At 47.9% G+C, this 24,937-nt stretch overlaps 1 long non-coding RNA gene across 1 annotated transcript in view; it reads left to right on the forward strand.

Moving 5' to 3' along the window:
- The first annotated feature begins 5,985 nt into the window (after positions 1-5,985).
- Positions 5,986-24,937, forward strand: part of LOC146032151 (uncharacterized) — a 34,587-nt gene continuing 15,635 nt past the window's right edge. Inside the window, exon 1 of the long non-coding RNA XR_014457606.1 lies at positions 5,986-6,079. This is a non-coding gene — a long non-coding RNA (uncharacterized LOC146032151). The remainder of the gene's footprint in view (positions 6,080-24,937) is intronic.

Below are 24,937 nucleotides of genomic sequence, written 5' to 3' on the forward strand. Positions count from 1 at the left end.
TTGGCCACCCTAATTATGCCCTCTGATTATGCCCCACCTCCTACAGTACCCGGGCCCTTCCCAATGTGCCCAGGGCAGGCGACAGGGGGGTCAAAGGGCACATGGACACAGGTTAAAGTGGGCCACGTCACCTCGCATGGCTCGCTATGCTCGCCATGCTTTGTGTACGGTGACTCGCTACACGGCACACTATTGTATTCTCCCACCATGCCCTAGTGGATTGTAGTGAATGAAATACCGTCTGTCAGCACATGTCGGCTCAAACAACAGTGAAAAACTCAATGTCGACCTTTTGACTGTCGACCTAATCCATGTCGACCTAATGACCCTGTCGACCTAACCCATGTTGATCTAGACTCATGTTGACGTTCCTGCATGTCGACCTAGACACATGTCGACCTAAATGCATGTCGACCTAATGACTGTCTAACAACTTGCTGGTGACCAACTGATCCACACCCAAAAGCTCAATGAGAAGGGTGTTCAATTGTAATGCAACATGTTATGGGTTTGAATCCTGGGTATGGTAGTAACTTGAAATGTGTTATTTGATAGAGGGTATTGTAACTGAACAAAAATTGTCTTTAAAGTTAAGTGCATGAATGTGGTATTAAGAAGATTTGTGTCCAAATCCATTTTCTCGCAGTGTTCTATAAATGTGTGTTGGACCAATTCCCAATTTGGCACACGGCACCAAAAAAGTGTAGTTACGGCTCTGCTTTTTTGTCATTGTTTTCTGTATGTTTCTGATAAGGGTGACATTAGGGACTGATACATAACAATAAAAATTATTTTTAGCAGAAATCACTGTGTGTTTTTATGCTTATGTTCTTTGTACATTTTTATTATGTCATAGTTTAACATACTAGTAGGTACAATCATTTTTTATTAACTTGGCAATACTGTGAATTAATAAAATGTCAGCTTTTTTTTTCATTGTCAATATGGCTTCTGCAAATGAGTGAGACACATAACTGAAATAAGCATTAATTGAATGAAAAACTCAGTGACATCTAATGGCAGAAAGATGAGCTGCAGGTTCCAGGCAGTGCTGTCTATTTTGTGGAACAGTTGTGAAAATATCAGTGTCCTCTATTAGACATTTAATCCCTTTAAAAAAAATAAAGGTTTCTTCATTTTTCTGCAATTAGGGGACGCAGACTCATTTCTTGATAACATAGGCCCTTATTCTGATCGGTGCGGAAATTCCCGCATGCGGACGGACCGCCGATGTTGATCGTCTGCGCATGTGCAGAGGTCACTCTGCGCATGTGCAGGCGATTTTGCCGCACGGATTCTTTATACGCCGCACAGGGGGCGTAGAGGGGCGTGAGGGGCTACTTAGCCTCATTACCCTATGCATACGCCCCGCGTTTCATGGGCGTTCCCATGCAAACGCGGGGCGTATGCATGGTAATGAGGCCGTGACGCGTGGGTACGGGGCGGGCATCTGACATCGCCGGATGTCAGCTGCCCGCCCCTATACATGATTTCACACGGACAAGTGTCCGTGTGGTCTTGTGTTGCGGGACCTGGTGGAGCGTGCGGCCCTGCATTCGATGTTCGGCGACCATCGAATGCAGGGGCTGCTCCCACCATGGAGGAGGCGTATCCCCGTCCAATTTCATGCGGATCGCCACATATCCGCATACGGACGGCAGGTGGCGATCCGTATGGAAGGCGGGGATTCGCCTGCACGGTTGCGGCCGCATATTCTGATCGGGCCGCACCGATCAGAATAAGGGCCATAGTTTTATTTTTCTTTCCTTCTGTCTTTTTTTTTTTAGTATTTGTGCACATAAGTGAATACGGGCTGCTTTATTTTTTACACTGCAATTTAGATATCATTTGAACACACCCCCACCCAAATCTCTCTCTCTCTCTCTGGGTGGGATGTACTAAGGGAAAAATGCGGTATAACCCCCGTTGTCTTCGCCGGCCAGGGTATTACCTTTGGGGGGCCTGGGAAGCTGCCCACAGTGGCACAGCACCACCCCCCGCACCCGCATCCCCCACCCGGCGCCGGCGGCCAGGAACGCACAATACACAGTGCAGCCTGCAGAGCACCGAGCCTAGGATACAGAGGGGCTCGGCGCTCTGCAGGCTGCACTGTGCAGTGAGTGCTCCGAGTCCCGACTCCCGACAGGAAGGAGGGAGAAGATGCTGCGCTGCTTGAGCCTGGGAGATGTTGCGCCGCCGCCACCGCCACCGCTGGTAATAGTAATTGGGGGGGATAGGGGGAGGCGGGGTGCCGGCGCGCGAGGGGGGGGTGTCGGCATGTGCGAGGGGGGGGCCCAGGCTGAAGGTCAGTCCTGGGCCCCAACATTACTAGTGGCATCCCTCTCTCGGCCGGCAGTGTCCTGCGGCGAGGGGGGCTGGTGGGAGTCCCCCCTGTCGGCTGTTGAGCAGCACTGAATAAACGCTGTTCACCGAACAGCGTCTATTTCCGCAGCAAGAGGGCTGGGGGCATGGCTAAAGGCTCACAGAGCCTCTGGGTCATGCGTCCATAGCGTCAAAATGGGATCCGCAAATATAGGCCACGCCCTCTTTAATTAGACCACGCCCTCGAAATTTTCGGCTCGGCAACAGCGCGCATCCCTCTGTCCCTCCTCCGTCTCCCTAGAAGTTGGGATGTATGCAATACCCTATAGAAGCTAATGGGCTTCTTTTCGCCGCCGCAGACTTCAACTTCACTCCTCCTCCCCGGCATACACCTCCGTCAAACTCCTCCTCCCCCTAGCAACACAGCCGGTGGTCCTTCCGGCTGCAGGGGGGAGGAGGAGGAGGAGGCACCGGGGACAGCAACTTCCCATACAGGGAGAACTTGAAGCCCAGGGATGTGACGGAGACCCCCCGAACACCACACGACAGGTATTGCGGGGGACCTCCATCACCATATTGTGATCTTAGTCGCTGCGGTGGCGTGGCAAGGGGCGGCGATGTATTTTAATACATCCCGCCCTCTCTCTGCACATGTTAAGTACCATACACACTAGGGGATATAATGAAAGATATCGCTCAGAAAGGGCTTTCTGCGCGATATAGTTCACTATGTAATCTAGTGTGACTGTGTGCACACAATCGTTAACGATGCGCGCAACGTTAATGAAGATTGATGTCTACTGAACATAGAGGCCAGTCTGGCTATAAAGCCACGGCAACCGCATGTTCAGCGGGTCCCGGTGACCTGACTGAACAATATTGTTTACCGATATTGCTCAGATTGTATGCACAATATTGGGACCCGCGTCCCCGGCCGATATTGTTACATTTATTGGCCACGGCCCCATCGTCTACTCTAGTAGTGTGTATGGGCTTAACATTTGCCCCACCTGCAGTGCACTTGGTTTTGTCCATCAGAGAAAGATTGTGCTTTTGCGACCTATGCTGAATCCGGTCCCTGGTTTACTTCCCATCACTGCACCACTAGCAGCTGTGGTGCCAGATGCACTAAGCTTCAAAAGTGATAAAATGGAGAGTGATAACCAACCACCAATCAGCTCCTGCCTGACATTTTTCAAAGACAGTCTGTGACATGACAGGTAGTAGCCGATTGGTAGCTGTTTATCAGCTTAAGCTTAGTGCACCTGGCACCCTTTGACCATGTCAACCTATTGATTGTCAATCAATTGTGGTCTACCTTTTGACTGTCGACACTGTCGACCAAATGACCAATACCCTTTGGTAATACAGCTCTGTGTTGGTATTTGTGGTGATATACTTGGGACACTGCAGACGTGCAATAATAGTCACTCGTGCATATATTGTAGGGCTATATACATTAAGCTCTACAGGTCACTGATCCACTGCATTTGGGGCAGATATCCATTACAGGGGAGGCTGGTCTGCAGGTCACATGAGTGTCCTCTAAACTCTGGGCCCGATTCAGTCCTGATCGCTGCTGTGCGAATATGCAGACCCCTTTGATCAGATAGCCACCACCCAGACAGAGTGAAATCCCGCCCCATGTAGGTCTGCGAATGGCTTGTGGATGGATCGCTGATCTGCAAATCTATTCGCAACTCACTCACCATTGAATCATTTCCTGTGCAAGTGTGTGTGACTCTGACCCTTCCCCAACTCTGTGACAGAATCAGGCTGAACGAGGCCGTCGCTGACATCACACACCCTCCCTGAAAACCCCTGGGCACTCCTGCATCTTTCCTGACATGCCCAGAAAACGGCCGGTCACCACCCATAAACAGCGACTTCCTGTCAGTCAAGTTCTCTACAGCCCTGGCCCCAGTACCTATCCACAGCCTTAGATGGTGGTAGCCATGGCAACCTACTGGTTAATTTTTGCAGAAATTAGCGGGAAAGCGACGGTGGCCAGACCATGTGTGGGTGAAATGATGGTTTTAAAATAAATTGAGTGTATTAAGAAATATTTTTCCCACACTTTTTTTTCAACATCAACACAGGCTTTAGGTCGACAATGGAAAGGTCGACAGTGAAAAGGTCAACAGGAGTTGGTCTCAGTTTTATTTCTGGTCCGACATGTGCGGTATTTCATGCGCTACCATCCACTGGGGCATGGCGGGAGAATAAAATAGTGTGCCGAGTGTAGAGAGGCAACGTGACACTTTTCTAGTGTCCATGTTGACTGTGTTGACATTCAGGCCAAAAAAAATTTGTGTTGACCTTTTGACTCTCGACCTTCCCAATGTCGACCTAAAGCTTGTTTCGAGCTTTAGACCCTGCGACCATGAGTATGTCAATCATTCAGTGGTGTCGACCTACTGACTGTCAACCATAGGGTGTCGACCTAATGAATTTCGACCTAGCATACCATAACCGTTAAATACACCCAGATATATGGAGTAGCCGGACCATTGCACTAAATATAACAATGCTGAAGCTATCATTTAAAGTAACAACAAAATGTAATTTAAATGAAGAAATGAATGCACACGAGTCTTACTTGTAACCGCAATGTGTAAATAGCACCCTTGTATTCCAGTCTGTGGAAATGTACGTTACAACCAGACGACAATATAATATAAGTATAATTTATGTGCCTATTGAAACCTTCCCGGTAAACTCAATCATTTCACTAGGACACATTGCATTCACTTAATCATCTTCTTGCCAAAGGGAGATAAGTCCTAAAAATGATTTATTTATTCCAGTTCCAGAAGAACCCTCCTATTAGCTGTGGAAGTGGGAAAAGCAGAAGATGAACATATGCCATTATTATCATTGCGGCAGAGGGGGGGCGGTAATGGGCTGCAGATGTTAGGGGTGTCATTAAGTCCAGAGATGTTAGGACAGTCATTAGGTTGACAGGTCATTAGGTCGACACTAGCATTTGGTCGACATGGCCAAGGTCAACATGTTTTTTTTTTTACTGTTTTCTGAGCCGACATGTGGACACATTCAACATGGACACTGAAACGTAGTACCACGTCCCCTCGCATGTCTCGCTGCTCTCGCCATGATTCGGGCACGGTGTTACGTGTTTGGCACCTGTTTTATTCTCCCTCCATGCCCTAGTGGAGGGTAGGGCATGAAATACCGCCTGTTGGCACGTCGGCTCAAAAAACTGTGGAAAACCCCATGTTGACATTTTGACTGTCGACATTGCCCATGTCGACCTAATGCTTGTGTGGACATAATGTCCTGTCGACCTAAACCCACGTTGACCTAAACCCATGTCGACCTAAACCTGTGTCGACCTTTCAGCATGTCGCCCTAATGGTGTCGACCAAGGACAATGACCAATGACTGTCGACGAATTTGCTGTAGACCAAATAACCATTTCCCGATGTTAGTGCATCCTGCCCGTAGTGAGATCAATTAGAAAATTCCCAGGAATCTCTCCGTGTGTAGGCCCCATTACATTACAGAACTGCCTCCAGCAAATAGTTTGATCTAAACATACGGGGATAAGGTTCTTGCTATAAAAAAGAACACTTCAGGTATTTCATAATGAGCAGGCAATAAAGTAATATATAACGTCCAACTATTATGTATTTTTCATTTCACAGACACTTCATGGTGGGAATGTGCAGCTGCTCCCTCCTAGATCATCATGTCTCAAGAACTCTCCACATGAGTTGCTGTCATGAAGTTCTCTGGGGTAATGTATTATTTCACATATATGCTTAAAATATCTCATCTCATAAAATACTTAAGTAGAGGCTTTGGGTTATTGCTGTGTACTCTGGTGATGTGAAAGGCAGCAGAGGGATGCTTTAGAAGAGTGAAAACAAAAATATTAAGATGCAGTTATCATCGCTCTGAGCTAGCTGCTGCTATCATACAGATTTTTTTTTGCCTTGGGAAATGTATCACGGAACATTATTTGCAATATCTCTCCCCTTCTCCACCTCCAATAATATCAGCCATGAATCTTAGCATCAATCATTTCCCTTATGTGATTGTTTGATTTACTTCTGTCATTGTTAAATAAAAATAAGCACAATGATGAACAACGTAATGGCTAGGATAGACATGTAGTGAATTAAACATTGATAGCTGGGTGTGTACCTTTTGTGCATGTGACACGGAGAGCCAATAGGTGGTCTAGGCTTGGCAGAATAGCTGAGAGATTAATCCAGAAAGGAGGAGGAGTCTTCCTCTTTTCCTGGAAAGTTCTGGTGAGCAGACGCATCTCGTTTCTCTCCTTGATTTTGAGGTAAAAGTTGGTGAATTTATCATGCCCCGTGCTACTCCTCAGCGGCCTAGGCGCTCTGTTCGCCTGCCCGCTCGCTATGTAGTTCCAGAGGCTGATGGTGTACCCGGCGCGGTTACACCGCTTCCGTCAGCCGACCCACCGGCTGGGGCCCCGGGTGTGAGGCGTTCGTCTGCGGCTGGGCCTCCTCAGGCTGCCGCGGGTGCTGCCTTGGCTGACCCGGCGGCTCACTCCGGGCGGGGAGGTAGGGCATCGCGCGGCGGGCGTTTGTCTGCAAGACGCGCCCTTTGCGTCAGTGGTGACCGACGCGCGTCACCATTAGGCCGGAGTGCTAGCGCGGGTGTGAGCAGGGGGAACCCTGGAGCGCCTCGCGCGAGAGGTGCGCGTCATGCCGGCATGAGTCGGGTGGCCGCAGCTGCAGCCTACCCATCTCAGAGTAGTGCTGGGGGTCCAGGGCGCCCTGCGGCGCCTCGGACACGACGTGGGCATCTGGCGGGAGTGAGTCGGGAGGCTGCGGCTGCGGCCTACCCATCTCCAAACGCCGATGCTAGGCCGGGGCGGGTGACGTCACGCGGCGGGCAGCGAGGTTCAGCTCGCGCTCGTCGCGGGTGTGTGAAGACAGGGCGGGGGTCGGTTCCCTGCCGGGCCAGAGCAAGTGCTCATGAGGCTGGTCAGGGCAGCCGTCAGCGGCACGCAGCTAGTCAGGAGGCGGCCCAGGAGCAATTTGAAGGGGATGATTGTTATGGCGCAGATTTTGATAATGAGGCCCTGCTTCATGCTCCTGATCCTGAGACCCCATTTTATGGGTACAGGCCTTCCTGGGAAAGCCAGGAGCATCCATCACTGAGCAGGAGCAGTCAGTCAGAGGGGGCTGTCGGGGGCAGGGGTAGGGCTTCAGCTCGCAGCAGTCGTCGTGGGTCTACACATACCCATACGGCAGGCCGTGGGGCTGGGGCTTCTGCTCCTGCTTTCGATTCAGCCTTGCTCTCTGCTGCTCTAGCATCAGTGGCCGGGGCTCTGGCTCCTCTGGTGGAGTCCGATGGAGTGCAGGACTCCGGTGAAGGTCCTAGTGGGGGCCGCTCCCATGCTCTGAGGGGCCAGGACATTCCAGGGTGTGCAGAGTTTGTGCGGGCATTTAAAGGAAGGGGCCACACTCCCCCGCAAGCTGGTCACGGTAGTGGTAACAGGGGGGATGCTAACCCTTCGACAGGCAGGCGAAAGCCTAGGCGGGGCGGGTCTTTTAGGCCGGCCAGGCCCTTGTCGGTTGTCTCCTCAGATGCTGAAGGTGACGGAGTCGAGGGACACGTAACAGAGAAGGCTGTGGTCGTGGAGGACACTGATGATGATGATGATGATGATGATACATGGGAAGATCATGCAGAGGCAACAGGTGAGGAAACGTCTGATGAAGGGTCAGATTCAGTAGCCTATTCGTCCACTGTGGGGTCAGGCTCCAGTCACTATTCATCCTCATCCTCCTCATCCTCCGCGGGTGGCTCGGATGCAGGTAGCAAAAAGAAGGCGCGTAAGAGGGCGGCTAAGTATGCGAGGAGGGAGGCTTCCCGTAACACTCGTGTAAGTAAGCGGAAACGTCCTGCCAAGGTATCACGTAGGGATAGAAAACGTAGGAACCTTCCGGGTGTGGTGCACTGCGACTATACCGCGGTTCTTAGGGGCCTTAGGGACAGTTGCAGAGCCAAGATCCAAAAAGGTGAATATGTTGATTTGTTTAGCCTTACTGATGAGTCGAAAAAGGCTTATAAGGCGGCTAAGGCGGCTAAGGCGAAAGGTGACGTCGGTTCGGAGGCTTTTAGGTCTTACAACAATTGGCTGGCAGGGTTTTGTGTGTTTTCCACGTGCTACCTGGAAGATAGGCCTGATGAACATATGAATATAATCCGTTATATTCACATGGTCCATGACATGTATAGGGCTTATGGGGGCATAGCCTGGAGGACATATGACGAACAGTTTCGGCGCAAGCAGGACTGTCTTCATATAATGGACTTTGGGTGTAAGGATGTGGAAGTGTGGATGGGCCTAACTAGGGCTAATGCTGAATCGGTGGAGGGGGCTCGTCCATCTGCCCCGGCTCCTCTTCCTTCATATCCCCCGCAACGGTCCACAGCGGATGCTGTGGTCCCCAAACGTAGCACTACCGGGGGTAGGCCATTCACCCCGGGGACTGCTAAAGGCAAATGCTATGCCTTTAACAATTCTTCATGCAATTTGGGGCAACGATGCCGTTACAAACATGTGTGCATCAATTGTTCGGGTAACCACCCGGCCTTTAGCTGCTTTCGGGGTGGCCGCCCCTCTAGAGGGGCGGCAGCTGGATCAGCTTCCAAGCCCCAACCGTCCGGAGCTGCTCGCTAGGGCCCCCACCCCGGTGCTGGTCGAGGCCATGTCTTCTTGGCTACGCCAGTATCCGGACAGAGAGGCGGCTGCCTTTTTGCACGAAGGGTTTACTATAGGTTTTAGGCTTCCTATACAAGGGTTTGTGTTGGGGGGATCCTTTAGAAATTTGAAGTCTGCCCGTGAGTTTTTGGGCGTCTTAAGAGAGAAGGTTGACAATGAACTGCAGATGGGTCGCATGGCGGGACCGTTCTTGGCCCCACCCCTGCCGGATATGGTCATCTCTCCGGTTGGGGTGGTCCCCAAGAAGGCTCCCGGCAAATTCAGATTGATTCAGCACCTATCTTATCCTGTGGGTTTCTCTGTAAACGATGCCATTCCAATCGAGTGTTCATCGGTGACGTATCAGTCATTTGATGAAGCGCTCGATTTGGTCAGGTCCATGGGAGCTGGGGCTCTGATGGCAAAGATCGACGTTGAGTCGGCCTTTCGTCTTCTGCCTTTACACCCTGATGCATTTAGGTTTATGGGCTTCCGCATAGGGGACGAGTACTTCGTCGACAAATGCTTGCCGATGGGGTGCTCCGTTTCTTGTGCATTTTTTGAGAAGTTCAGCACCTTTTTGCATTGGTGTGTAGAGAGGTCATCTGGTTTGGGCGGAGTCGCCCACTACCTGGATGATTTCCTGTGCGTGGGCCCCCCAGGCTCAGACCAATGCTCGGAGTTACTTGAGTCTGTTCGTTTAGTTTTTCAGCAATTTGGTGTGCCAATTGCTGAGGACAAAACGGAAGGTCCGGTAACATGCTTGTCGTTTCTGGGGATCCAGATCGATACAGTCTTGGGTCATTGCTGCTTGCCACAGGATAAGATAGTTAAGCTGAAGGATGCAATTGCTTTTTGTCGCTCATCACGCAAGATCACCCTGCGACAAGCGCAATCGCTGTTAGGCCAGCTTAACTTCGCCTGCCGTGTCATCCCCATGGGACGGTTGTTTTGTCGCAAGATGGAGAGAGCCACTGCTGGGGTCAAGAAAGCACATCATTTTGTGCGTTTATCCGGCGAGGTCAGGCGTGATCTCGAGGTCTGGTCTTCTTTCCTTGAAGATTTTAACGGCATTCGGATTTGGCTGGCCCCAGTGGTTGACAACTCCATGTTGCAACTCTACACCGATGCGGCAGGTTCTACGGGCTTCGGTTGTTTCTTGAGCGGAAGTTGGTGTGCACAGGCCTGGCCAGCATCATGGTTTGACAGGGGACTCACCAAGGACATGTTGTTATTGGAGTTGTTCCCTATTATGGTCGCAATGGAGGTCTGGGGGCCGCTTCTTGCGAACCGTAGTTTGGTCTTCTGGTGTGATAATTACAGCGCAGTACACGCAATCAACAACCAGAGGGCTAAATCACTGCTAGTTCTGCGTGTGCTGGCTCAGCTTTCGCTGCAGTGCTTGCGCTTCAACATTTTGTTCAAGGCTAGGCATGTTCCGGGCATTGTGAACGAAGTGGCTGATGCGTTATCGCGCTTTCAGTGGGAGCGCTTTAGGGAGCTAGTCCCTTATGCTGATGATGTCGGGGTCTCGTGCCCACTTTATGTTTGGCAGGTCATCGGGCCGGATTGGAGGGGCTAGCCGAATTGTCTGTGGCGCCGGCTACCCTCAGAACATACCGACAGGCTTGGTCGGAATGGGAAGCCTTTTCTGGAGGGGCTGCGCGGCCAGGTAGGCGTGGTCAAAAGCTACTGCTTTCTTTCCTCTGGAAGCTATACAATGCAGGCAAATCCAGGGCGGTGGCGGCGCGTTACTTAGCTGGCATCTCTTTCTTTGCGCAGCTTAAGGGCTTTCCAGATTTCACCAAAGGTTTTTTAATTCGGAGGGCCATGAAAGGCTGGTCGCGCTCGGCCCCGGTCGCGCTTGATTGTAGGCGCCCCATTGTCAGCTCAATGCTTCCTCCCCTTTTAGGCATAGTTAGCAATTATGCTGAGTCAGCTTTTGAAACGTTGTTGTTCAGATTAGCTTTTTCCATGGCTTTTCATGGAGCTTTTAGAGTTTTGGAGCTGGTCGCTCCGTCTAAGCATAAGGAGGCCTCCCTACTGGCTACCGATATTCGCATTGATGATAAGGCCCTTTGCTGCAGGCTTAGATGTTCAAAAACAGATCAACTAGCGAAAGGGACTTGGGTGTTCATGCCTCCTGTATCGCCAGCAGCAGTTTGCCTGGTGGCTTTAGCAAATCAGTACGCTCTAGTCAGGCCGCATGCAGGCGGTTCCTGGCTCCTGCATTATGACAAGCTACCCCTGACCAGGTATCAGTTTAATTGGATGATGAAGAGATGCCTGATGGGCCTGGGCCTTCCACCGGGGGATTTTGGCACCCATTCCTTTAGGATAGGCACGGCTACGTCAGCAGCTAGGGCAGGCTGGCAAGCTAGGGATATCAAGGCTTTAGGTAGATGGCGCTCCACTAGCTATAGGAGGTACATTCGACCCCACCTTATGCCTGATAGTCTGTGAATGTTTGGTTTCCAGTTGACTGGTTGTACTCCTATGTGACCCCCATACCCACTGTTTCCTACTCGGGGATTAGCTACGCTCTGTTGTTGGGCCAGCGTCCGGAGTTTTCACGCTTTTTGCCTGACCTGACGGACTGAATTCGGCTTAATCCTAATTCGGCTAATTCGGCTTCAATTAAGAGTCCCTCAGCAGGTCCAGACGTTTTTTCCTCCGGCCGAGTAATCCCCTGTTTTCCTTACTCCCTTCCAATACCTTACCTCCCTTTGTTTGTTCTTATACCTATTGTGTCTAGGAGCGGCTTCAATAGTCATTGAAGCAAATCTAACGCACCAAATTTGTGCACAAACATAAATTTTTTTTCTTTTGGCAGACCCTCTTTAATACATGCTACATATCCTCAACTAATAAAGTGGCTAATGCCTTTTATAATTCTTTCCTTATAGGTGTGGGCAGCGATGGGCACAAAGTGTGGATTGTAGGCCATTCCTATATATTCTGGGCAGCGAGGCTAGTGGCTTCTGGTTGTGGACCGGCTTCTGAGTGTGGTGATGTGATGCGGTGGTTGGGAGTGAGAGGTATGTCCTGGCGCGAGCTTAGGGCTTTCCTCATGGTGAATGTCCGGTCATATGGATTGCCTGAAATACTGGTTATCCATCTTGGAGGTAATGACCTTGGGAAAATGTCCCAATTGGAGCTGCGGGCCTTGATACTCAGGGATATGGCCGCCATTAAGGCAGCATGGCCTAGGTGCACTTTAATTTGGTCATTTGTGGTTCCTCGTCTGTGTTGGAGAGGTGCGAGGAATTGCAGAGCAATTGATGAAGCCCGTAAGAAGCTGAATTCGGCAGTAGCCCGCTGGGTTCTAGAGGATGGTGGTGCGGTAGTTCCGCACGAGCGCATTAGGTTTGGATTTCAGCATCTATTCAGACCTGATGGGGTACATCTGACTAATGAGGGTCTGCTTTTGTTTGTGGAAGATTTGCTGTTAGTGATTGGGTCAGTTTTGTAATAGGTGGCGGGGCGTGGCCTCCGGGCTCGGGGTCCACGCGTTGGCGGGAAAGAACGGCATGTAGATAGAATTTAAGACGTTTATTAAGTTATGCTGGCTGCGTAGTTGTTTTGTTTCGGTGCGCTTGCCTCTCATTGGCTTAGGCCTTTCGTGTGTATCACCCGCCCGGGGACAGCGAACCCACTCGGATGAGTGGGCAGTCAATGCTGTAGGTTAAGTGGATACCGCTTGTTGTCTTGGGCCGAATGACGTATGCCAGTTTGGGGTGGAGTTTTAGTAATAGCCGTTCTTTCTGGGCCACCATTTAAATTAATTAATAATCAAAATCAAAATTAGCTTAAATTATTCATAAATAAAATTCAGCTAACAAATTCTGCCAAACCTACGTCTCCGTGTCTTTATTTCTGATTTTAGAAGTATAAGTTTGCTATGTCATCACCAGGTACATGCAAAGGGTCACACACATCTGCTATTACAATGTTTATTATAATAACTACTCTGATTGCAGTGACGGTCCTACTTGAGATGGCACCATTGCATTGTCAAAAAGGGGAGTGGTCTTTAGGGTGGGGATGTGGTTTCACATGCAGGGGCGTGATCTGGCATGTGAGGGTGTGGCCTCACAGCCCAGACCTAATATGTGGGTTCAAAAGATGCGGATTGCCTCATTTCTAAATATGCCGATGCGGAAATCCCAAAACCGGCATTCCGAACATAAGTATACCAGGGCAGGTTAGGGTCAGGCTGGGGATGGGGGATTGGGGTGGCTTAAGTTTAGGCTCTAAATGGGGAAGTTAGGGTAAGGCTGTGGGTGGACAGGGGGTCTTAGCTTAGGGATGAGAGAAGATTAGGTGAGAGAAGATTAGGTTTAGGTAGCGGGGTACCGGGTTAGTGTTAGGCACTAATGGGGAGGGTTGCGGGAAGGGAAGGTTAGGGTGAGGGGAGTAAGGGGATAAAGTTAAATCCCTTACAGAGCCCCTGCCAGAATGCCAGTGTCTGTCTTTTGTCCACCGGGATATTTACCGTGTCCCGTTTAATTAAACCAAAGGTCAAATTTCAAAATGAAGTGGTATATTTACTAAAACTTCTAAAATTGGAAGTGGAGATATTATCCTTAGCAACCAATAAGATTGAAGCTATCATTTAATTGGGTGAAGAAGATAAATGATAGCTAGGAAATTGATTGGTTGGCCTATATTTTAGCTGCATACAAACTTTTTTTGTTCTGCTTATTAAGTTCAGGGCTTCTACTATCATTGAATTCCGCACTGAAGTCTTTTAATGTAAACCATGTAAAGCTTTCTTTTACATCATGTAGAGTTGCTCCCCGTGGTTCTTCTGTATGTACAAATAGGCTCAAGGGCTGCCGGCTAAACAAGGATTTATTAACTTTTATTAAAGAGACCAAATGGAATAGGGGAATAAATACAATTAGACAGTTCAAATTGGTACAGCGTGAAAAATTGCACAGTCTGTAAAGTGTTTTTTAATTTGATATAATTGATTACATAGAATAAAAATCATACTTATACAGTACCTCACTAGTGAGTGGGACTTTTCACTGCTACTGTCGCACATTATTACGGCTGGATGTCTGTGTCATTATGCCAACACAGACATCTTGACTATTGCCTGGTGACCGTGGCTGGAATCATCACATCAATTGGAATGCCGGGGCCGGAATCTCGACTGCCAGCATGCCGAATGGTGAGAAGTCGGTGCGGGTTAGCATTACACCAGGCATGAGTTTAGTTTAGGTCTAGTCACTAGGGGTGGACTTAGGGTGTATAGTCCGGGAACGCCACCCCTCCGGACTACGATCTTAATTACTAGACTGTCGGGAGTAATCCCAGACGGGTGGTAACCCTAGGTCAACAACTTGACGGAGAAGAATCATAAACAAACCTGCATGCTTGGTTTGTTCCTATAGAAATTACACCAAGATTAGCCCTCTGGCCAATCAAAGTGGGTGATCCAGACACCCCCACCCCCTCCATTATAAAGGAGCCCTGTTCTTTGCATGTCCTCTCTAACGTTTGGCAAAGTCCCTCTTGTGGATGGCCACTCCCATTAACCTTGGGTCCCTACCACTGCATTCCCTGAGGGCCCCCTCACCTTCTAGTCTGACACTGCCTCCATGGAGATAATACGTGTTACCAAATTGTAATATATGTTAAAAAAAATGTATGAAATGTGGGTGACAAAGGGTTAAAACATAAAATGGTGGTGGAATAATGGATGTGGGGGAACAACAGGCAGCAGCAGAGATAACGATGACAGATTACCCCCAATCTGAGCTACGCTCATCTGTATGCAGTTAGACAGAAGTCTGGACCAGCACAGCAGCAAATCAGCTGAGCTGCACAGAAAACCTTGCAGTCTTTTTATAGCTACAGTAGTTGATATATAGAGAGGCCAGAACGATTATGATCAGGTGCCATAAGAAAAGAGCCACAGAAATATCCCTCTTCAAATAAAAATACAGTAACCGCTATCAGAAGGGATTGCACGCTCTGCCATAAATGTGTTATGGAATTCGCAAGCACGATTAGCACACAGGGCATGTGAATGGATGTTACCCAGTAACATCCATTCACAGGCCAGAGGGATCCACAGACATCTTTCAATGGTCGACCGACTATCGAAAGATGTGGAAGGTGCACTCGTATGTAATGTTGCTCTGAGCAACCGTACATATGCGTGTATGCTCGGGGGAAGTGGGCGGGCAGCTGACTTCTGGTGATGTCAGCTGCCCGCCCCCCCACGTGTTCATCATGGCCTCATTAGCATTAGAACACTGGGCGTTCCCATATGCTAATGGAGCCGCCGGGCCGCCCCATGCCCATCTTCGCCCCCCGCCCGCTGTCCTTGGTACCACCACCCGGTGAACAGTCTGTTTGCCATGGGTGCATGCACCCTGAATCTGCACATGCGCAGAAATGTGCACAGCGCAAACATCGGACCCCGTGCAAACGCAGACAATCTGCAAACGGACCTGAATAAGGTCCACAATGTTGAGCTTTCTCTTCTTAGCCTCATCAATCTAATCTGGTAGAACAGTAATGTGTTCGCTTTTACGCGTCAAGCACTGTGTATGCGGCCTTCTGACCTTCACAATGGCCATGTAATTACCCTATTCCCTCCCCCCGCCACTCACCAAAGGCGTTCGCTCCAGTGGTTCGCTTATCTGTAGACCCCCACCATAGGGGGAAGGGAGGAATTTGGATCAGTAGGAACAAGCCTGGAGGCTCATTCCGACTCTCTTCTCCACTGTCAGTGTCTGATCCACACAGTGGATCCTCTCCGCCATCTTTGCAGGCAGCCATGTCTCCAGCACGATGAAATTTCCCTCCATTTCTCTGAACATGGGCGCAGCCATCTTGGATTCAGTAACATGACTGTCCACAGCCAATCCTCTCATCCCTATTCTTATACATTTCTTTTTTTTTTATAGTGTGATGGTATATTTATTTAATTTATTTTATTTATTTAATTACCTACAATCTTCTTCTTTTCTTGATCCTATTCTGTTAGGATAGTTTCAAATGACACAAATAGCAACAGCCACCGCTTCAGAGGCATTCCTGATGCAAAATAGGCTACTGCCCAGTAAGCCTGCCAACATAACAAACAACAACCAATCAGAAGTGGCCTCTCATCCATCAGAGAAACTGCAGATTAATAAATCTGGAAAAAAATATTTTTGATATCTATAAAATCGTGGTGGTGTTTTTTTTAACATGGCAGCTTTGATGAAGGTGCATTGGCGACCATTTTCAGCAGGTTTGAAGCTGAATAAATCCAGCAGTTTGAACCCCACTCACCGAAAACATGTATCCCCCAAAGATTTGCAAGCCTAGACTATAATATACAGAATATACCAATAAACTGTAGTTGTTTCAACACAGAATCGAGTTTTCTAGACAATTCCATTAACCTAGAAATAATTACTGTAATGGATTTATGTATAACTGGCTGTACATTCATAGCGCAGCCCCTTTAGGTTAATTGGTTTCTGACAAATAAATTAACCCTAGTGGGTATGTGTGTATGTGGTAAGGAATATAGATTGTAAACTCTGCTGGGATGAGGATTGAGTAGAATGAATAAATATTCTCTGTAAAGTGCTGCATAATATGCATATTCCCGCTTGATTCGGATCCGGGCACGCGGGCAAAACGTCATTGCCGGCGCCGGATTCTCGCGAGATCCGGACCTCTATATAAACCGCGAGAATCCGGCGCCATTTGTCACTCGTGAGTTGTTAGGGAAAGGAGTCTGTGACTGTGCGGAGCTTTGTTAGGTTAGGTAGGTTAGGGAGCTGTCTTTTTTTTACTGCTGGAAAAACTGCCAGTGCCTACTAGTGCCACTGTCTGCCCTGCCAGTTGCTGCCAGCCCAGCCAGTACTACATGGCAACTTCAGTTCAGTATATGTGCACTGTTGTTATGTGTTGTTAACCACTTGTACACCAGTCTGCTTGTGCATCTGCTGTATAATACCTCCCTGCTGGTGCATCTACTGTACTGCCATACAAATAAATATTATACCAGTCTCCTGGTGCATCTACTGCTGTATATATATTAAATTAATCATAATACCTCTCTGCTTGTGCATCTACTGTACTGCCGTATATATATATATATATATATATATATATATATATATATATATATATATATATATATATATATATATACCAGTCTCCTGGTGCATCCACTGCCGTATATATATATATATATATATATATATATGGTACTCTTTACCTAGCACGGCGCCCATCGCGGGCATTGAATGCACTAAAAAATCGGGTGCGACGCGACCGACGCGATGCCCGCGATTTCCCATAGGGACCAATGTTAAATTTCTCAATTGACCCGATTTTTCTGTTCAATGCCTCAATTGACACGATTTTTCCATAGGAATCAATGTTAAATGGCCCACAGAGGCCAAATAGCCACCCTGAAGTGTGAAATGGCCCCACAATTGTTAACGCCACCCCACGATCAACGTGAACCCGAAGCGTGGCGAGCGCAGCGAGCCCGCGAGGGGCGGCGGTACGCGTCCTACGACCTTTTCATACCCCCACTATCCACGTCGGCGTGGAGTTGAGAATAGAATAGTGTGGCGAGCGCAGCGAGCCACCGAGCCCAAAGCGTGGCGAGCGGACGAGGATACCTGTGAAGCCCGCGAAGGGACGCCTTTACCTGTGAAGGTATCCGCGTCCCCTCGCGGGGCTCGCTGCGCTCGCCTCGCTACGCTCGCCACACTATTCTATTCTCAACTCCACGCCGACGTGGATAGTGGGGGTATGAAAAGGTCATAGGACGCGTACCGCCGCCCCTCGCGGGCACGCTGCGCTCGCCACGCTTCCGGTTGACGTTGATCGTGGGGTGGCGTTAACAATTGTGGGGGCCATTTCACACTTCAGGGTGCCTATTTGGCCTCTGTGGGCCATTTAACATTGTTTCCTATGGAAAAATCGTGTCAATTGAGGCATTGAACAGTAAAATCGGGTCAATTGAGAAATTTAACATTGTTCTCTATGGGAAATCGCGGGCATCGTGTCGGTCGCGTCGCACCCGATTTTTAGTGCATTCAATGGCCGCGATGCCCGCGATTTTTTTTTTTTTTAAATTACGTTTTTATTTAATTTTCAATATAAAACAATACAAAACACACAGTTACATTTAGTACCAACGTAGTACTCACTTTACACAATTCATTACTTAAAAAACAGTACCTCATGTAACATAACACAAAATACACATAGACACGTTCACAGCAGAACTCCCCAAAAAAAAACAGAAAAAAAAAACCATAAAAAGATATTTCCCACCTTAAGGACCACTCAGCTTTATCTATAACAATGTCCCCTGGCCCATTGCACACAGCCCCCTTGCCATCCCCCCGTCCATTCTCCTCTCCAAAAAGCCCAACCCAGGCCCCCACGGCCTATTTATTAAGCCTCTCCACTTGTTCATAGACCGTACTCCACCATTGACAGTAAAAAAAAAAAAAAAAAAAAACCTACTAGCTATAGTCCCGGCCCTATCCCTTGGGTAGTATACCGTATTGAACCCAAAGAGTCACTCAATCCAGAGAGTATATATCCTACATATCGAATTATATATATCCACACAAAATCAGCCAAAAAAGAGGAAAATGAAAAAAAAAGGAAGAAAAAAAAAAAAAAAAAAAAAAAAGGAAATAAGAAATAAAACACCCATTTTGCTGAGCTATCAATTAAATTGTACTCCAAAATTACTAAATGTATCTTAGAGTGTCAAAGACATCTCCGTGTATATATACTATCTACATCAATTTTCACTAGAGTCACCTCTAGCGCTTAAATGTGGACCTATTTCAAATCACGTGCCTACTGTAGAAATATCTTGTGAAATAACAGTGAAAACAAGTAAATTCCTTCCCTTTATCTCTCCTTTTTCTTCCCTACCCCGCTCGCCCCCACCTTCCCCCCACCCCTCTACCCTCCCCTTCTATTCTTTCCCCTATTACTAGTGAGTTTATTATACCTTATTCTGTGTAAGAGAGGAAATCTCCTCATATGTACATCTGCAACTATAATATTACATTATTTAAATTTGATCCCTAAACCAGTGCTTATACAATCTCCCTCTCTCTGATATTGACCCTATAGTCTACTGACCGGTTCCAATATCCCCATATACCCAGATATTTAGTACTCGAACCCCGGGATGCATACACGTACTTTTCATGTTCACTAGTCTGGTTAACTAAATTAACCCATTCCCCATGGAGGGGTCCCAAAGGGGACATCCACCTACGTGCGATAATTACCTTCGCTAGAGCCGCTAGGTTTTTTGCCATCTGTTTCATTTCCCGGGGGACTGTCCCTTCTGCCCATATCCCAAGGACCAAATTCAGTTTATTTAGGGCATTTCGAGGGACACCAATCAAGACCAAAGTTTCAATTATATCATCCCAAAACCTGCTAACCATCTTACAACTCCACAGCAAATGGTCGAGAGTGGCATCCCCTTCTCCACATTTCGGGCATCTATCAGACCCACCCCCAGCAAATTTTTTAAGTCTGACAGGTGTTACATAGGTCCTATGCAGAATATTGAATTGGACCTGTTGAGTCCGCATTAAGTTTGTTGCCTGACGTGGGCCATCCAAGGCGACCCTCCAGCCTGTTTCATCTAGCTGGGGGATGTCCTTGGTCCATTTTTCCCGTAGAACCCTTAAATCCTCAGCCTGAACAAATGAATGTAGATAGTGATACATTTTAGACAAGCGCTTGCCCTTCGCTAGTTGTTTAATGAAGGATTTGCACGGAGCCTCCACCACCTCCCACCTGGTGGATTTGCCCCCTACATTCATAGCACTCCTTACTTGAAGATATCTGAAAAAGACTGCCTTGGGAATACTAAATTCTGCCTGCAACTGGGAAAATGATTTCAGCTCCCCTCCCTGACACCAATGGCCCAAAGTATTGGCGCCGTAGGTGTTCCACACTAACCCTCCTTGTTGTTCCTTGAGGTCCCCCATACCTGTTAGCGAAAGAATTGGAGTGTCCGGATCGAGACCAACTGCTTTTGTTAGTTTACAAGACCATCTCCAGATTTTAACCGCTTGGCTGATTATAGGAGGGAGATCCCTCCGGAGCCCCCTCACAAACAATCTCTGAAGAGGTGTATAGTCAGGATCCACACACTCCACAAGGCTTCGCAACTCGGCTGAGTCTTCTCCAGACCTTACCCAGGCACATATTTGAACCATCTGAGCGGCCATATAATATATTTTGAAATCCGGAAGGGCCATACCCCCTTTATCTCTATCCCGACTCATAACATCCATTTTTACTCTAGGGATTTTATCCCGCCAGATAAATGAGGATACTATGCTCTTGATCTTCCTAAAGTGCTCATCCCCAATAAAAACTGGAGAATGTTGTACTATATACAAAAATTTAGGCAATAATGCCATTTTGACCAAATTAACCCGTCCTATTTGAGAAATCTGAAGTCTGGACCAACTACGGCATTTGGATTTTAATAAACTAATATATGGAATTATATTTTGGGAGATAAAGTCTCCTGAGTTTCTGGTAAATAAGATACCCAAGTATCTGAATTTTTCCACCCTCTTTAACTGTCCTACAGGCACTAGGCTCAATGCACCCTCAATTCCCAGCTGGATATAGTTGGATTTATCCCAGTTCATTGAGAGGCCGGAATATCCCCCAAACTCTTGTATGAGTTGCATTACCACCGATAAGTCCCCAGGCATTGATAGACCCACCAGCAGATCATCTGCATATAACGAAACTAGGTTCCTGCTAGGTCCCCCTCCCCCGTTCTCGCCCCCCAGGGCTGATCTCAGTGCACACGCCAGGGGCTCTACCACGACTGCAAACAGCAGAGGGGATAGAGGGCAACCCTGGCGGGTCCCTCTGGAGAGAGAGAAAGAGGGGGATGTGAACCCATTGATGGTCACTCGAGCCCTTGGGTTTTGATACAACAGTGAGATCCGTTTTATAAACTTTTCCCCAAACCCCAAGGCCTGCAGAGTTTTCCACAGGAAAGGCCATTCGACTGAGTCGAACGCCTTGTTCGCGTCAAATGACGCGAGCACTGCATCCGACCCCCTCAGCTCCTCGGTCTGGAGATAAGTATATGCTCTACGGAGATTAATCATGGTCGACTTCCCTTCCATGAAGCCCGTTTGGTCGGGATGGACCACCTGATCTACTACTCTCTGAAGCCTAGTTGCCAATATCTTAGCATATATCTTTGCATCTGATGTTATCAAAGATATAGGCCTGTACGAGTCAACTCGTGTCAGATCTTTGCCACTTTTGGGGATCATAATAATTGCAGCCTCTGTCAAAGACTGCGGTATACACTCCTCTTTTTCCATACATTGAAAAACCCTCAGCAACTGAGGACCCAGCTTCCCAATGTATTTCTGGTACACCTCCCCAGGGAGGCCATCAAGGCCAGGGGCTTTACCCCCTGGAAGGGAGTTAATCGCCGCGATTACTTCCTCCACTGTCAGGGGGGCCTCCAATATATCTCTTGAGGAGGAGAGCAGATTTGGGAGTTCCAAGCCTGCCAGATATTGACAAATTTCTTCATTACTGCGACTTAGTTTAGACCTATATACCTCTTCAAAGTGTGTAGAAAAAAGTTCTGATATTTTAGGGGTATTGGTGACCTCTTGGCCCGTTTCTAGCCTGATCAGGGGAATAATATTAGAGGGGCTCTCTTGTTTCATAATGTGTGCCAGGAATTTCCCAGTCCGATCCGATTCAGCGTACCACCTGTTTGACCCTGAGGTAAGCCGTCGGCAAGTTACCTCTTGGAGAAACTCCACCCACTCTTTTTGGGCAGCCAGCCACAGCAACCTTGCTGAATCTGTCTTATTAGACAGGAAGGTGTTTTCAAGACTAATCATTTTCTCTTCCAGTTCGCCTGCCCTCTTTCTACTAGACAACTTCAGGAAGGCTATCTTTTTGATAAACACCCCCCTTAAATATGCCTTAAAGGCGTCCCACACAACAAGATTTGTAGAGGACCCATCATTTCCTACAAAAAATTCAACTATCATTTTCTCCATCTCCCCCTGTTCCCCCATTTGTTGTAGCCAATATGCCTGCAGTTTCCAATATCTGAACCCTGTCTGGATCTCTAGATCAATCTCCATAATAACCGGGGAATGATCTGAGATCCCCCGAGCCCTATAGTCTACATGCCTAATTTTGGTAAGGGCATTCTCAGAGACCAGAATCAAATCGATCCTTGAGAACACTCTATGGGAAGAAGAGTAACAGGAAAACTGCTGACAATCTGGGTTCCTGATTCTCCAGGGATCCTTCCACCCTATCTCCTCTATGAACTCAGAAAATTTATTGCTTTCCCTAGGACTTACTTTATCAGGCCTATACCATCTGTCCAGGTGAGGCTGAGGTACCTTATTAAAATCCCCCAAGCAAATCACTATATTGTCCGGAAAAGATGCTGCAAATTCCACCGCCATTCTCACCACATCGTATGAGAACGGGGGTGGGATATATACTGTGAGGATACAGAATCGCACATGGTCAATTGCACACTCCAAAAAGATATATCTTCCCCCGGGATCGATCTTCACTGAGCCTTTATCAAAAACCACTGATTTCTTAACTAACAAGGCAACCCCCCGAGAAGAAGAAGAGAAGGGGGCATGGAAACTATGCCCTATCCAGGGACGTTTTAAAGAACCCAATCGCTCTTTAGGCAGGTGGGTCTCCTGCAAGCAAATAATATCAGAGTCCAAACTCCTGCACTGTTTCAAGACCAAAGCCCTTTTTACCCTACAGTTCAGACCTCTGACATTCCAGGTCAAGAATTTAACCATTTAATCTGCACAAGGGATCCACCTAACACCCATATTTCCTGAAAAAAACAATAGTTTGACCAATAGGGCCGCGGACCAGATTTTACCGATGGGCCATTTTCTTTGATGTATAAGCAGTGGACCAGCATTGGGTTCATATTTCATAGGCTGCCGGCATGTTAGCCAATTTTCTAGGCCCTTGAGGTGCCAATATAAGGAACGAGTTCTGCTGAATTTTGCTGTGAACGGACATACACAAAAACAAAAACAAACGTAGACACCCATCCCTCCCCGCCCCCCACCCCCACCCTGTATAACCAGTTCCCTTGGCATACCTATAACCCTACCCACACTCCTCACAAATCACCCCTTTAAGCTATCTCAAGTTACAGTAGCCTCCTAGAGCAATCAACTAATGGCCACCAAAGAGATACGACCTTTTCATACCCCCACTATCCACGTCGGCGTGGAGTTGAGAATAGAATAGTGTGGCGAGCGCAGCGAGCCACCGAGCCCAAAGCGTGGCGAGCGGACGAGGATACCTGTGAAGCCCGCGAAGGGACGCCTTTACCTGTGAAGGTATCCGCGTCCCCTCGCGGGGCTCGCTGCGCTCGCCTCGCTACGCTCGCCACACTATTCTATTCTCAACTCCACGCCGACGTGGATAGTGGGGGTATGAAAAGGTCATAGGACGCGTACCGCCGCCCCTCGCGGGCACGCTGCGCTCGCCACGCTTCCGGTTGACGTTGATCGTGGGGTGGCGTTAACAATTGTGGGGGCCATTTCACACTTCAGGGTGCCTATTTGGCCTCTGTGGGCCATTTAACATTGTTTCCTATGGAAAAATCGTGTCAATTGAGGCATTGAACAGTAAAATCGGGTCAATTGAGAAATTTAACATTGTTCTCTATGGGAAATCGCGGGCATCGTGTCGGTCGCGTCGCACCCGATTTTTAGTGCATTCAATGGCCGCGATGCCCGCGATTTTTTTACCTGCGATGCCCACGATCAAAATCGTGGGCGCCGTGCTAGGTAAAGAGTACCATACTGTATATATATATATATATAATATCTCCCTGCTGGTGCATATACTGCTGTATATATATATATAATACCTCTCTACTGGTGCATCTACTGCCGTATAAATAATAATACCAGTCTACTGGTGCATCTACTGCCGTATATATAATGCCTCTCTACTGGTGCCATATATATAATATCTCTCTGCTGGTGCATCTACTGCCGTATATATAATACCTCTCTACTGGTGCATATACGGCCGTATATATAATATCTCTCTGCTGGTGCATCTACTGCCGTATATATAATACCTCTCTGCTGGTGCATCTACTGCTGTATAAATAACAATACCAGTCTACTGGTGCATCTACTGCCGTATATATAATATCTCTCTACTGGTGCATCTACTGCCGTATAAATAATACCAGTCGACTCTACTGGTACATCTATTGCCGTATATAAAATATCGCTCTGCTGGTGCATCTACTGCTGTATAAATAATACCAGTCTACTGGTGCATCTACTGCCGTATATATATAATACCTCTCTGCTGGTGCATCTACTGCCATATATATAATATCTCTCTGCTGGTGCATCTACTGCCATATATATAATACCTCTCTGCTGGTGCATCTACTGTACTTCCGTATAAATAATACCAGTCTACTGGTGCATCTACTGCCATATACTGTATATAATACCTCTCTGTTGGTGTATCTACTGCCGTATATATAATATCTCTCGGCTGGTGCATCTACTACCGTATATATAATATCTCTCTGCTGGTGCATCTACTGCCGTATATATAATACCTATCTGCTGGTGCATCTACTGCTATATAAATAATATCTCTCTGCTGGTGCATCTACTGCCGTATACATATGTGCCAATTCTGTGGGTGCTCAAGGGCCCGAGCACCCACGGAAATTGATGAGCACCCACGCGCCTGAGTCCCGCTGCTGGGCCACCATATTAACTTGTTAATTTGCGGCTGCAGCACCCACATTGCCGGAAACACCTGGGAAACAGTATGGCGGGAAGAGTGTATTCT

This window comes from Crinia signifera, chromosome 1, assembly GCF_055691185.1.
Source record: "Crinia signifera chromosome 1, ASM5569118v1, whole genome shotgun sequence".
NCBI classification, from domain to species: domain Eukaryota; kingdom Metazoa; phylum Chordata; class Amphibia; order Anura; family Myobatrachidae; genus Crinia; species Crinia signifera.